This window comes from Melopsittacus undulatus, chromosome 1 (assembly GCF_012275295.1).
Source record: "Melopsittacus undulatus isolate bMelUnd1 chromosome 1, bMelUnd1.mat.Z, whole genome shotgun sequence".
Classification (NCBI taxonomy): domain Eukaryota; kingdom Metazoa; phylum Chordata; class Aves; order Psittaciformes; family Psittaculidae; genus Melopsittacus; species Melopsittacus undulatus.
Window position 1 is genome coordinate 17,703,026 of NC_047527.1, and position 13,172 is coordinate 17,716,197.

Genomic DNA, 13,172 nt, shown 5'->3' on the forward strand with positions numbered 1-13,172 from the left:
CCTCTAGGGCTATATCCCATGGAACCTCACTAAGCAGGTTCTTGAAGAGGCCAAAGTCTGTTCTCTTGAAGTCCAGAGCAGTGAGCTTGCTGCACGCTCTTCTCACTGTCTTGAGGACCTTGAATTCAACCATCTCATGATCACTGCATCCAAGACTTCTCTGGAGAGTCACATTTCCAACGAGCCTTTCCCTGTTGGTGAGCACAAGGCCAAGCAGGGCACCTCTCCTCGTCGGCTCCTTTATTGCTTGCAGAAGGAAGTTGTCTTCCACACAATCAAGAAACCTCCTGGATTGTTTGTGCCGGACTGTACCATCGCCCCAGCAGATGTCGGGGTGGTTGAAGTCCCCCATGAGAACAAGGGCCTGCGAGTTTGAGGCTTTTCCTGTTTGTCTGTAGAGTTCTTCATCCACAGGTTCCTCTTGATCAGGCAGTCTGTAACATATCCCCACAGTAAGTGTCGGTCCAAAAGCTTTTCTTCAGCAGTTTTGATCTGTAGCGTAAGACTATCAATAACTTTGGTTTGTTCATTGTACTTGTCTTGCAGTGCCTCTAGCTCCTTACTGCACTCAAGTTTTTCTTATGGTCAAGAAGCTTTTGCTCTTTGCCCTGCAGTTCTTTGGCCAGTTGTCTGCAGAAGAGGCGCAGCACCAGTATTCCCTCCTGGCTCTTCGGCTGTGGGAGCAGGGGCCAAGCGTTTGTGCCATACTGTGCTGCTGGGCATCCAAGAGTGGGCACTGCAGTTTTTGGAGGAGGCCATGCTCGTTGCCTGAACCACCACTCCTCTGCTGAAGCAGCTTCCACCCGTTTCTCATTCTGAACGTGGCAACCACTGACTTCAGAAGCCAGTTCAATGTTAAGTCACTTACATTCCTCTGCTTTCTGCTCCTATTTAGGAACCTGTTAGAATTACATGTATGTTTTTCCTTTCTTTACTTCCACATCTTGTTCAAGGTATTTAGACTTCAGTAACTTTGAAGCAACCAGACTGATTCACTTCTTTACCTAGTTTCGCAGAATCTTACTTGTTGCGTGCCCTGTTCTGCTGCTGGACAGCTGAGAGTGGGCACTGCAGTTTTTGGACGCAAATGGACTTTTAGGTGGGAAAACAAGGAGTGACAGGAATGCGGGTGGCACCGTTGCGATGCCAGTTCTCTGCAGAAGAGGCGCAGGGCGAGCCAGGAACCTGTGATGACCTCCACACAGGGCAAGAGGCAACATTCCATCCCCCCCCTCTGCCCCGAAGCACAGACCCTCAGCAGAGAGCGGAGCTGTCACTTCTTCTTGTCACTGATGTTCCACAAAGGAGGTCAGCACCAGTTTTCCCATCCTTAAAAGCCAAAGAGCAGAGAATGCAAGCATGCCTTACATCGTTTTGACAGTTTAACAGCACAGACACATTCAGGGTTCCTTGAGCCCTTGAAGCAGAAAGGGAAAGGAAATCAGAGGTCCTTAGGCATCCATTTGCTAATCATGCATTTGATGTGGCCAAAACTAAACACAGACTACAAAACTGGGACTGAAGTTTTGTCCTCAGTCTGTGTTTTGGCCTGCAGATGGAGAGTGTTGACCATTGAGAATCCCAGGACTTGTTCAGTTTCCTAAACATAGACTTCCAGTGTTACCCATGTGCCAAAATGTGCCTGCCTCCCCCCTCCTCCAGCTGCTGTTGGAAGCAAGTGTGTGCCTCCTGCAAGTCTTGAGCCATATCTGCCATCCCTGGGCAGTTGACTCGAATGCTCTTGGACATCAAAATTGACACGAAGGTTTGTTTGTGTGCAAATGATTTGCATTTCATCTGTTAGCAGGATTTTGTCAAAATATGTCTAGATAATCTTTTCAGCCACTGGTTCATGGGATTTCTGGTTCTTCTCTGTTTATTTACTTTTTTACTTTATGTTCCATTTATTGTTTGGTTTAGATCATCTCTTGATCCTTGTCTCCAGTCTCTGCTACGGATTCAGATGCAAAATAACCAGCATGTGGTCATCCTGCCCCACAAGAAAAGCAGGAATTTAATTACAAACCTGGAAAAAATAAAACAAAACAGCGAATTTAATTTTAACTGTAAGCCCATCTCCACCATCTAGATCTCTATTGCAGGACTAATGAGTGAATAGAAGTTTTTGTCCTAGTTACTAGTTCCTTATAGTTCCTTATGCCCTAAGAGCTGCTTGGGAGAGGGAGGACGGAGGTCAGTTGTGCATCTGTGATGCAGTCTTCTAGTCAGACAGACATGTCCAATTTTTATATGTTGTCAGAATTACAACAGCTCTGTTCCTGACACTGAAGTTTTGAAAGCAGTAGTTTTTCATTCCAAAGTTGAAGTCTGAATTGCATAACTTTAAAAATAATCTTTTCCTTTTTTCTCTGTATGCTTTAGTAAGAAAGCAAAGAAGAACTAGCTTTGCTGTCAGAAAAACTCAGCATTTCATACACAGAGCAATCTTGAGTACAGCTGAGGTCCAGCACATTTTATTTCTTTACTTTTTTTTTTTTAATTTATTTATTATTTCCTTGCTCCAGGGAAAGACTGTCAAGTTCACAAGAGTTAAGCGGCCACCAAACCATAATGTGGCTTATCAATCTCAGTGACAGCACGGAAAGGAATCAAGAATGTTTCACGCTTAGTGCTGCAACATCTTCAAAATCAATGTGCATGTCTGAAGAGACAGATTTAAAGTTAAGTGAGGAGAAATTCCTTCATGGATATGCATGAAGAATACACACATTATAAGATTTCTTCCATTACATTTCATTATAATCATCTAATTCTAAAACATATTTTAGCAGGATAGGTTTAGAATTTGTTTCTTACACTCTCACAGATACTTTAAGGCAGGTTCACTTTCTTTTGCTTGTCTTTTGTATTAATTTCTATACAACTTTCAAAAACAAGGCTACACTATAAAAATTAGCACAATGCCCATAAATTGCTTTAACAGACACATCTGTTAAAAGCCAATATCCAATTAAAAATATTTAAAATTTCCTTTATTTTTCTGTCATTACCATTTTTATTTTCTCTTGTCCATTTTAATGAACACACTTCATATATGTCCACATATATATGTATGCAAGTATTTTATTTTCCATGCTACATTAGGATTTCACTTGCTAACTTGAAGTGAAATGCAGGTTAGCTTCAGCTGATTGAAATTCTCAATGTCAGCTGTACTTCTTACAGTTTAGGAAAGATGAAAATATTTACAACTGTTAATAAATGAGTGTAAAAACATTTATTTGAAATTAAAAGAAGGTTTAAACTAGCTAGTGGACTATGACAGCATTTTATTTTTTTATATGAAGACTGTACATAAACTGTACTTTTAAATATATGAACATTTGAAAAACATGGTCTTTATAGCAATATAGTATTTTAATTTTAACTTCGAAATGTCTCAGTATGTAACACAAAGTAATCTCTTGTTCTTGCACAAGCAGTCTTTCATTTTTGTTAAGAAAATAATGCATTTTTTTTACCCACTTTAAGAGAAACCTGTAGGAAAATAACTAAGTCCATAGATTATGTGATATGGAATTAAATTAGAAAGATAGAATAGTCGAATATCTCAAATTGAAAAGGATCCATAAGTATCAAGTCCAAATCCCTGCTCCTTTCAGGACTACCTAAAACTAAACTGTATGACCAAGAGCACCATTTAGATGCAGCTTGAAGTCTGAGCTTCTTGTTCAGCAGTCACTGCTTTAAGCACTTTAAGCTTAAATATCATGGAAAATATTCTGCTTCCTCCATGTTGCCTTACTTTAAACTTTCCCAATATTTAAGGTGAGTCTTCAGAGTTCTATACAAACTGTACATAAGGCACTGAGTCATTAGGCATCCAGTTAAATCTAAATCAAACTGATACGAGATATATGAAATCATTAAGATGCTTTGAAAAGGTAGGTAGCTGGAACAATCTTGGGCTCCAAGAGCATATGTGCTTCACTGAGTATGCAAATTCACTCATGCATTTGACCTATCTGGGCATAGGAATACTGTATGGGAAAAGGTATCTGAGGATATAGCTCTGCTTTGGGCCTAATCTGCTGTATTTAAATGTAGAAAGGAGCTATTCATTAGGGACTGTAGTGATAGAACAAGGGGTAATGGGTTGAAACTTAAACAGCAAAGGTTTAGATTGGATATAAGGAAGAAATTCTTTCCTGTGAGGGTGGTGAGGTACTGGAATGGGTTGCCCAGGGAGGTAGTGAATGCTCCATCCCTGGTGATGTTCAAGAACAGGTTGGATGAAGCCTTGGGTGATACGGTTTAGTGTGAGGTGTCCCTTCCCATGGCAGGGGGATTGGAACTAGATGATCTTAAGGTCCTTTCCAACCCTAACTATTCTATGATTCTATGATTCTTTCTCCTTCCACATCTTGGCTGTACTCGAGAGTTCTCTTTTCACAAGTTGTTTTGCAATCCCAGCATGAGTTGGATAATAGGAAACAAACAGGAAAGCTCAGGAGGTGAGGAAAAGGGCAAGCCAGCATCTGTCAAGAGTCCCACATTTAGTTTTACATAAGGCATATGAGAGGCCACATGGATGAGTGAAACCAAAAGAAATTCCAACGCAAGCATCACAGGGAAAACAACCACAACTGATGCAGCCAGAAAGAGTGTCAAGACCTTGAATGTCAGAAAAAGTTTGGAGAAATGGCTTTTAGAAGTGACAGCTTACTGAAAATACTTTTACTATATGCAGATAAACTGTTACATGGTTCATTTCTCCAGAGCACAGAGCAGGATTTTGCACATTCTTGTACAACTAATAAGCTGTGTCAGAGAGAAAAATCAAACCCATTATCACTCTCTCCTCTTAGCTGAAACAAATGTGTATCCAGTATTTCAGAGGATCTAAAAATTTACTAACTGCTTAGTTTAACATATGTTAAGCTGGCAGTGCTGAGGTGAAAGACTTTAGAATGTATATATTGCATGTTTTGTATCATTTCATTCAACACCTCACATTAAGTCCCTTAAACACCAGTCTAATGCTATTTCTCTCTCAAAGACAAAAATACTGTAATTTCTAACGAATGTGCATTTTTGATGAAAAGGTTGAAAAACTTGTTTCCTTACAAAAGAACAAACTGAAAACCATAGCTGTGTTCTTTGTGTAGTTTGGATGATGTTTTGTTAATATTGGTGGGTATTGGAAAACTGGAAATTTCTCATATGCAACAATGTAGACCTGGGCTAAAGAAACTTGGGTTTGGACCAATTTGGTCACATTATTATCTACTCTTCTATTTCTGCAGCAATTTTTTTTTTTTTTATTTTACAGTTGTAAAAGCAACCTTAGAGTTTCTTCAAATTTAGTGCGATGTAAACAAAAGGAGGTTCTGACCTTTGCTTTAAAGTGCATAATGACTAGTTAACACAGATTTTTTTTCTGTTATTTGGTTGGTTTGGCACATGGTAGGGTATATTAGTGACTTACATATTCTGACTCATTGTCTTTAACGTGCATGATTACCATGCCTTGTCACAAAGCATACTGGTAGGCATTTAACAAAGATGTAATCTTATGTTAAAATTAATATTTTTATTGGTGGCTATTCCTTAACAACTAACCAGTATACTCTAAAGGATACACTTTTTTTTTCTCTACCTGCTCAAGATTTTAAGAATTTTTAAAAAACTTTTGTTTTCCTTCTAGATTCTATCTGTATTTTATCGAAGACTTAATAAAGCTGAGTCTGAACCAGAAACATGGCTTGTGTTCTGTCCAGCACTATGAAGTACATTATGATTTATATTTCCTTTCATCTTCTGTGCTATCCAGTGAAACACAAAGGAAATGTAAATTTAGCCAGTTATTTTAAACCCCTGAGGATAAAGAATCTTTCGTTTCATGTAGTTTTGTTTCTTCATTGTATGTCCTTGAGAATCAGTAATATTGAAAGTGGTTTGTGCTACACAAATTTTATTTCTTTGCTCAATAAACTTGATTTCACACATGAACATTATTATATGGTATTCAGGCCAAAATAAAAAATATCTAAATTTCATTTTCCTTTGCATCAAGAAAGTGCTATCTTGTAGTTATTTTTTTTCTCAAGTTTGACTTGTTACAACAATTTACAATAGCTGTCTATAAATAGATGAAAGATAAATGTACTTGAATGTCCTGTCTTCAACTGTAGTATTTTTTATCTGCCTCACTGGGCAATGATACAATTGTATTTCAGAAATTCTGAGAGAATAAAATGCTCAAATCTGTATTGTTAAGAATTCAAGATACCACATGTAAACAAAACCTCTCTCTTCATTGGCTTCCCACAAATCCTAAAATTAATTTCCTGACTACCTTTAAACTTCAATATATGATACCTAAACAATGAAAAGAAACTAAATAGACATCTGTGACAAAAACAGGTAACTTAATCTCATCAGGACTTGTCCTGGGTTCAGCAGCAGCAGACCTTTTTCTTCTTAGTAGCTGGGGCAGTGCTGTGGTTTTGACTTTCAGCCTGGGAACAGCACTAATAACACCAATGCTTTTAGTTGTTGCTCAGTATTGTTTAGTCTGAGCAAAGCCTTTCTGAGTCTCATGCTCGCCCAGGGAGGAGGGGAAGCCGGGAGGAAGCAGAGACAGGACACCCAACCCAAACTAGCCAAAGAGGTATTCCATACCACAGCATATCACACCCACTATATAAACTGGGGGCAGTTACCCAGAAGGGCTAGATCACTGCTCGGTCGGTCTGGGTATCAGTCAGCGGGTCGTGAGTGGTTGTATTCTCTTCCCTTGTTATTTCCCTTATTGGTGATAACAGTAGTAATTTGTGCTATACCTTAGTTACTGGACTGTTCTTATCTCAACCCATGGGAGTTACATTATTTTGATTCTCCTCCCCACCCCTCTGGGAGTGGGGGGATGGAGGAGGAGGAAGTGAGTGAACAGCTGCGTGGGTTTGGAGTGACAAGCTGGGCTTAAACCACGACAGTTCTTTTTGGTGCCTAGTGTGGGGTACGAAGGGTTGAGACAATGACAGATCTGACCAGAATGTGTCTAATCGTATCTGTGATAAGCATTTATTGTTTCAGATTAATAGTCACTCATCACAATGCTGATTTATTTGCTCTCAAAGTTGTTGCTCTTGATCTCAGAGTTTCAGTGTGTCATAACTTATTTACAGACAGTATTTGATATGTTAGTGTTTATCGGCTGGGGGCCTTGGGCTATGGTTCTTGTTTCATTGTGCTTTATGGTAATGACTTGTAATACAATAGACTCATTGATCATGAAACTGATCTGCCTTGCGTTCCCAGTGTGGTCACCATGTCTATACTTTGGGAGGTATATAATAGGAGTGTGTAGTAATTACACATCTTTTTTCCCCTCCTTGAGTGGTCAGCCTATGAGGGAGACAGTCCCACACACCCTAGTGAGAAGTACAGCAGCTACTCAAACTCTGACTACAACAGATAATGCAGCTACTCCAACTTCAAGCACAGCAGCTACACCAGCTCCAACAACAAGTACAGCAGCTACTCAAACTCCAACTGCAGCAGACAGCACAGCTACTTCAACTCCTAGCACAGCAGCTACACCAACTCCAGCTCCAAGCAGAGCTGCTACACCAGCCCCAGTGACAAGTACAGCAGCATCATTTGAGAGCTCTGAGGGTTTTGAATGGCCTTTGGGTACCCTTGAGACCTGCCTACTGACTGTGATGGGGATCACCATGTTGTCACACATACAGAGTGTACTTTTTCCACTACCATTTCATCTTATCTTGAAAGTTAAGCAGAGTCAGTCTGGAGTCTTGTCTAGGATTGGACAGCAATATAAAAGCACCAAGAGATTTTCCCTGAGGCTGGACAGTCATGAGTGGCAGGATGTATGGGACAGTATGGGCAAGTACCCAGTCCACTGGGCCCATCCAGTGCTTTAGAAGCATCGGAGATGGAAGGCAGCTGTATGGAGTCCCCAGTGACAAGTTGCAGAAACTGCTGAAGGGGAGGGTGAATTATTTTGAGCCTGGTGGGCCCATGACACCTCAGGTTATCAGGGCAGAGACGCAACATACAGATGGAGTCATGATCGAGGGGTGGACTTAGCAATGGGCACTATTGCCCAGGTTATTCATGAGTGTAAAACATGCTGCAATTAAGCAAGCCAAGCGATTAAAGCCTCTTTGGTATGGAGAATGATGGCTGAAGTACAAATATGGGGCACACTGGCAAACTGACTACATCACACTCTCTCTCCTGCTCTGAAAGACTGTTACAGGAGATGGAGCCCAACATCATGGACCAGATGGATTCAGCAGTGTCGTGGTTTAAACCAAGTCCCCCAACTCCCTGAGAGTTAGGAAGGAAAATCCAAAGAATGTAGCCCCCACGGATTGAGATAAGAACGGTTTAATAGCTAAGGCATAACACAATAATAATGATACAGCCAATAACAAGCGAAAAGAATACAACACCCCACCAGCCACCGATCCATAACTCACTCCACCCTGCCCGGCCGAGCACCGCGTGCTCCCTCCTCCATTTTCCTCTAGAGCTCCACCCCTCCAGCCCTCTCTTTTCCAGTATGCATCCTGGGCATCACGTGCTATGGTATGGAATACCTCATTGGCTAGCCTGGGTCAGGTGTCCTGTCTCTCCTTCCTTCTGGCCTCCCCTCCTCCACCTGGCTGGAAAAACCCTTGACCAAAAACACCCTCAAAACATGCTCAAACCATGACAAGCAGCTTCATAGGGATTGGTCCATGCACTAAGGAATGATGTCTGTGTGTATGTGTGTGTATGTATATATATAAGAGTGATGGTATATTAAAAATGTGTGATCTGAGCATGACATGAATGGTATGGAATAAGGGATGGGTACTATCCTGAGTTCAGCAGCAGCAGTCATTTTTCTCCTTCTTAGTAGTTGGTGCAGTGCTGTGTTTTGACTTTCAGCCTGGGAACAGCGCTGGTAACATCGATGTTTTTAGTTGTTGCTCAGTATTGTTTAGTCTGACCAAGGATTTTGTGAGTCTCATGCTCTTCCAGGGAGGAGGGGAAGCCAGGAGGAAGCAGACAGGACACTTGACCCAAACTAGACAAAGAGGTATTCCATACCACAGCACGTCATGCCCACTATATAAACAGGGGGCAGTTACCCAGAAGGGCTAGATCACTGCTTGGTCAGGCTGGGTATCGCTTGGCAGGTGGTGAGCGGATGTGTTCTCTTCCCTTGTTATTTCCCTTATCACTATTATTATTGGTGGTAGCAGTAGTGGTTTGTGTTATACCTTAGTGGACTGTTCTTATCTCAACCCGTGGAAGTTACATTGTTTTGTTTCTCCTCCCCATCCCTCTGGCATTGGGGGGAGGAGGAACGAAGAGTGAGCAAACAGCTGCATGGTTTCTGAGTGACAGGCTGGGCTTAAACCATGACAGGACTCTACAACTAGAACAGAGCTGAATCTCCTGTTCTTCAGAAGGATATTTCTAACACTGAAGGCCCACTGAAGCTTCACTTTCTTTTTTCCAAAACCAACATGGCTGCTTTTGTTCATACTTCCAAAGCAAGATGGGACACATTAATAAAAGAAAACCAAAACCAAAATGTGATAGAAATTAATTCTATAGTTTAAAGCAGAAGTAGAAAACTGTGATAACTTAAAAAGAATAAACAACGTAAAAATATAACTCAGAAACAATAGACCAATTGTTTCCCAGTATCATAAATGTACCTATGATATACTAACTTCAAATTGGCAATGGTATTATAATTTCACCAAATCAATAGTAATTCAAGTACAGAACAAGAAACCAAAATTAAAATTCAAAGACAATGAATGCGGTATTGAGCATTCAGCCTAAATTATGGCTCTAAATGGATCCAATTATTTTAAAATGAAAGGGTATTCAGCATGTGCTCTTACATACAGTTCTAAAGAAAGGTCAGTGTAGGAGAACATGGCAATTGAATTCCTATTATGCACCTAATATAACAAATGATGCAATAACCAAAACACAGCAGCGATTTCAGCACTGTCTCATACAATATTCTTCTACCCAAATTGAGGCATTGTAGTCTGCGTAGGTGGATAAAAATTGTTTGGATGATTGGACTCAACAGGTAGTTTGATGATTTGGCTCAGAAGGTAGTTGTACTCTGCCTGAAGGGGAGTAAATAGAGTATCACAGTGCTTTATCATTGAACCTATTCCTTGAAAAACTTTCATCAGTGACCAAGAGCAGGTGATAGAATGCTCTTAACAATTTAACAGGTTGCATCAAGCTAGGGGGAGCAAACAGTACGCTCAAGTTCATAACCATCATCCAGAGGAACCTAGATGGGCTGGAAGAATGGTCCCACAGGACTCATAAAATTTAACAACAGCAAATGCAAAGAATGCACCTAAAAAGGAAGTACCCTTGGCAACAGGAAAGGATGGGGTCTGACTGCCTGGGGAGCAGCTCTGCTGAAAATCCTAGGGGCACTGGTGAGCAGCAAACTGAATGTGAGCCACTGTGAGCCTTGAAGTAAAGGAGCCAACAGGATCCTGAACTGTACCCGCAGGAACATGACTAGAGGATCAAGTGAAGTGACTAGTCTCTTAGCACTGACCAGACCACATCTGCAATACTTCATTCAGGCTTGTGCCTCCCAGTGCTATAAAGCTGTGGATAAAAGGGATTAAGTTAAGTGAGGGGCTACCAAGATGGTCAGGATTGGAGTATTTGCCCTTCAGGGAGAAGTTGGGGGAGTTAAGCTCATAGGAGACCTCCAGTACACATGGGAAAGTTACCACAAATATTGAGCCAGTTCTGTTACAGTAGTGCATGGCAAGAGGAAGAGAAGTAGAGGTCATAAACTAAAACAAGAGAGATTCTGACTGCATATTAGGAGAAACTTTCCTCTGTAAGGACAGCCCGGCTAAATTGGATCAAATTGTTTAGACAGGCTGTACAGTATGCATCTTTGGAGGTTTTCAAAATTCTGCATAAAGCCTTGGGCAACCAGATATATTCTCACAGCTGCTGCTGAGTTCCTTTCCAACCTGACCCACCATGTGATATGGAAGAGATTTTTCTTTCTGTTCTAGTTTACTTTAGGTGACAAATTCTGAATGTGACTGTTTCGGCCACATTTTCCTCTTTGTAAAGAGTGCTGTTTACAGGGTCTGAGGTGATAGGAAACATCATTTGAGAGTTTAATGCAATCACATCATGCGGAAAATTATTATCAACATAAAAGTTATCTGCCCATCCCCAAACCAAGACCATTTGTTTATGTCCATATTTTCTCATTTAATGGTCTTACCTCTCCAGCCCACAAGCTAATACTGTGCTTGCTATAGGTCTCCATCTCTCTTTCCTGAATCCATACTGTTGACAAGAAAAATTACTTTCATTGCATGCTTGATTGATTTTTTTTTTGTTTTACTGAAAGACTTTGAAAACTATGCTGGTGTGCTGAACAGAAAGCATAGATGGGTTTTATCAACGGCTCTCTGGTCTGTAGTGAAATTAGTCCCACACGGAAAGTAGACACCATGGAAAGTTTACTTAGACCTTCTTATTTATGACTCCTCCAGAAATCAGTGGAAGATTGTTTTGGTGAATAAGGAAAAAGTATGTAGTAGCAAATGCTGCCTCCTTTCTTAATTTCATATTATTATCTTCCAGTTCTACTTCCACAAATATAAAAGCAGTGTGTTTTAAAATCAGAAAGTTTTGAGGATGCAACATGTTGAAATACATATTAGTCTACTAAAAATTGTCTGACTGGATAGAAACTATGCATTAATTATTAGAATCCTTTTTAATAATATATTTGGCATATAAGCCAGAAGAATAAATTAACTACTAGGAGACAATATGGGGTTTTGTTTATTTGTAATGTTTAACAGTTATAAATTTACTTTGTTGCAGTGATTATTATAATGAGGTAAATAGTCCTATACAACCTTCAGATATAGATATAGAGGGAATTTATGGCAAAAGGACAGATTTTGTGTGCAGACAGCTATACAGTGGTACAATGAGAAAAAATAAATTCGTGGTGTTTCTTTGTGTCAGTAGAAGCTTATTTCAGTAGTTTATTCAAAGTGTTTTATCCATAAGTAAGTTAACACATAAGTGAATTGGAGGAGCTGATGATGAGCTCTTCGAAAACCTGACCAATTATTTCATTTCAAGGAACCTCTGAGCAATCAAATCCAGTTAGAGAAGATGTGTTGCATATGGTATATCTTATATCACTTCTTCATTCCCTGCACTATCTTGATTTACTAGTTTTAGATTTCTCTCTGTACTCATGTCCTTAACTTCCTTTTTCTTTTGTTAGGCTGTATTGATCTTTCTAGCAAGCAATGTTTTCAATAAATGTCAAAGTGCTGATGACTCAAAGATTATAACTTCTTTCCAAAAGCCTAGATTCCAAATAAGTAGGAAAGTTAGATTCATGCATATGTGATAGGCATCATTAATTCAAACAAATGGATGAGTATATCACACATATGGCTTTTAGAATCACTCCTCTGTATTATGGCACAGCTGTACAGAAGCAAGTACAGAACATGACTTATCACAGACATTTATGACAAAATATTACATTCTGTAACTTTTTGCCATTTTTTGCATTTTTTTCATCTTCTTTCCACTTAATACACATAAAGACCTTTCTCTCAATATTTATTCAACTGTATTCATAATTTATGTTTAAATATAAAAACTTTCCAATTTTTTATTTGTAAAACACGTTTGTTTTGATGATGCAAGCTAGGGAAATGCAGAAATTATTCCTTTACACCAGAGTACAGGGTAACACACACTTTCACCTGTTCAGGTCAACTGAATAGACTATGATTTCCAGAATGCTTCCAATCTACTTGTTTTTCTTAAACACAAACACCTCAAAATGGTTACACAGCTACTTTACTTCTAAAAATTCTCTGAACATTTTGATCTTCACCTGTTACTTTTGCCATATACTCTTGCATTTAAAATGACCTTTTAAGATTAAATCTGTTTATGGCTAAGAGAAGGCCCTTTACTATTATTTTAGCAAAGACCTGGATTTAAAAATCCTATTTTGTTTTAGCAATTCCCTCTGCTTTGCTGGCACAGTAGCAATTAAACACATTCCTACACCAGAAAGTTGCTTTGATACCTGCACAGAGGTTTAAATGAAAGACAGAAGAGGCACTGAT